Here is a 3,337-nt window from a genome sequence, read left to right as displayed (position 1 = left end):
TATTGTTTCATTAACCTTATCTATTTGTTTGCTCAGTGTGGTTAAAGAAGAATTGATTTGGACCCGGTTTCCCCACTATTTTTCCTTAATACAGTTATAATGAATATTCTCTTTAAATAATAGTTTTCAAAGCTCTGTCAGGACTCTGAACTACTTTTACTTGCTATCATCAGTTTACAAACATATTGTTACTTAATCCTGGCAAGTCCTTACAAATAGAAAACCAAGTCCATTAAAATATATTGTTCTCTCAAATAAATCAGTATTATTTAGAACAAACAGCTTTTAGTAAGCTCACTGTAGCTGTGCATTTCTGTCAAAAGACAATTATCCCTCAGAGAGATCAAATGGTGTTATACAGAAGTTTTAATATTTACCAGTGTAAATAAGTAACAGCTCATGCATATTAATGCCCACTCTCCATCCAGAGAGGACTCTCTGGTAAGTGCTTCTGCTGCTACTTCAATAGGCAGGTCAGACACCATGTAACTGAGCAGAGCCTGTCAGGCAGAAATTAAATCTATCAGAGGAGGACAGATTAAACCCTATACGGGTGAGTTCACTCTTTCCATGACTCACCAAACTGTTTGAGGGTCACAGACTCCTGTCAAACAAATGTCCATGTGGTCACAGTAGACACTAAAGCACAAAAGACAACTGACACACAGGGGATTTGCAGAAAGGATCTTCAGCTGACAAGCAATAGCCAGCCCCAGTGCTCTGCTTCGTCAGAGTAAAGCACAGCCAAAGAGAAAACAGGATCAGTGTGAGGCTCCTGCATCCCAAAATAAACACTGCAAAGTGGGGTTAGGCAGTGTTAAAGTCACGGCCCTTCAATTTTCTACAGCCAGGATCTCTCTATCATGTACTTTTAGCACTTTGATTGAACTTTGGTCAGATTAAGAGAGGTTTGGAGCCAGTAGATAGGACTTGGTTTGAAAAATGGTCTCGTTTGTTACTTTGAAGTTTAAATATTATAGCAATATTCCTTGTCCTCACGTTGAACTAGTTCTAAATTAAAACCAAGGAAAATTCAACAAGCACATCCCTAGCACCTGCAGCACAGTGTTTGCAGTCAGAGTGCAAACAGGAAGAGAACACTGCTCCTCTACTAAATCAATATTTAACTAACAAACAGCCTGCTCTACACAGATATGTAAACATCACACAACTGACTAATTAAAAAGCTCACCTATTATCAGGCTTGGACTTCATTAGCACACCACCTCAGAGCATCTTCCACAGATTTCTTTTGATTAACAGGGCTGCAAGCTACACATAAATCAATCAGATGGCCATGGCTTATCTGGAAAGCCCAGCCAACCCCCTCTACTGCAGCTCTGTCACTACTCCCCAGAAGAGGCAGCAGCCTCAATGGGAGCCTTGTTCCCCACCACAGAGGCACTCTTAAGAGTTTTGATTTAAAAAATATCCCAAAAGAGGGATTTCAGATGGGCTTTCCTAACAGCAAAGCCAAAGAGGCAGCAGATCAGGATTCTGCTTATCAGAATCCCTTCCCTCCCTATAGCAGTTTGGGGAGCTGCAGGAATGACCAATGGAAAGGGAGTCATCTTCCTGAGAGCCATTTTCCTCCTCATCTCTGTTCCCAAGTAACACAGGAGACATGAGATTAGACATCCCACCAGGATCCTTTAATCTAACACAATTCTAGATGTTCAAATACCTGCAGGGCCAGCTTTGCATCATCTCCCATCGGGCCGTTGCAGTTCTGCCCTGAAGATGTTAAGGCACATCACAGGTTTTCCTGCTTGGTTCTAAGGGACAAGCACAATGAAAACAGTAAATTCATTATGCAGGATGACATTTAAATCAAATGTATCAGTTACATGACAGTGTAACATCAGTCTCCCTCACACCCCAAATAACCATCTTTCAGCTGGTGTTAGCTGCAGAATGTGAGACAACAGCTTCCTATACCAAAATACACTTCCTGTCAAGAATGCCAATATCCCCATCCTTGGGATGGGGATGAAGGGGTTAAGATATGACAGGGGAAATACCACACATGTCTCTGCTTTATCAGATTTATAGATTTATTCTGTAAAAATCCTACATATCCATTGGGGATGTTTCCCTCTGTTTTTAGAACGTGTCTAAACTGCAGATCCATTTCTTGTCTGGTGCATTAACAAACATGCACATAGGTTACACATTTGGAAAAGACAAATGTAAATACCTGAAGTTTCTGAGCATGTAGGTCCCCAGTGGCTTAAGCCAGCCTGAGGTCATGCCACCCCACTATCCCACACTCCACACCATCCCCACTCCCCTCTTGCATGCTCCTGTAATGAGCACTTTGGGAAGCTAATAGGGGGAAAAGCAAAAAGGTGGATCAACCACACAGCACCAACAGTGTTTGGAATGTGGAAAATCCTATTTAAACAAACAGGAAAGGATTAAAACTCTACAAATGGCCCGAGTTCACTCCTAAATCCACTGAAGTGTATCATATCCCTAACCCTTGGCAGCAAAGAAAGGGCAGACCTACCTTTGCATTTCTGCTTTTCCCAGGGGACTACAAACTACAATTCTTGGTTGTGACCCATCCCTGCACATGGCCATCAGTGTCTTGTGCTTGGGTAAAACCATTTGTTTGTGATTTTGGTGCAAGCCCTGGAACTGCCTCTGTAAAAGCACCCACACCCATTGTCTTTACCTGGAAGCAGAGGTCACACCTGAAGGAAATCCACGGCCTCCAAGGACAACCTGCTCTCTGAACTCCACTTCAGGCTCTCCCTCTGCTGTTAACTCTTCCAGTCCTGGTGAACAGGAGCTGCTCCTGGTGCCAAAGGAGGCTCACCCAGCAGACAACAGCACGGGTCAGCCCAGCAAAGGAGGCTGCTGGCTGTGGCCACAGGGCTGGAGGAGCTCTGCCCTGCATCCACACACAGCCAGAGGCTGCCCTTTTGTGTAAAAAACTTAATTACTGCTTTGGCAGAAGCAGGTTGTTTTAATCTCCCAGTTTAGTGTTCCTAGATTAAGGTAATTCCCACAGTAATCCTGTTCCTTAAGAATCTGTAACAATCACAAAAAGAATGCAGCTTGACCAGATTCTCTAACTCACTATATGAAATATAACAGTCTCTATAAGAATATATATATATAAGGAATAACATAACAAAATACCACTTGGGAAATATCTCATTAAAGGAGGATTTCTAAGATATGTGTTTTACAAATTGTTATAACTAAATTACCAGGAAATGTTACAGTAATGCAATATATTAATGTATTTTAATTACTCCATGATATTAACATGAATACAATTTATGGAGTCATCAATTTCCACTGTTGTAATATTAAAGTACTAAAGTTG

The sequence above is a fragment of the Melospiza georgiana genome, chromosome 9 (genome assembly GCF_028018845.1).
Source record: "Melospiza georgiana isolate bMelGeo1 chromosome 9, bMelGeo1.pri, whole genome shotgun sequence".
Taxonomy (NCBI): domain Eukaryota; kingdom Metazoa; phylum Chordata; class Aves; order Passeriformes; family Passerellidae; genus Melospiza; species Melospiza georgiana.
This window is presented reverse-complemented; position numbering follows the sequence as displayed.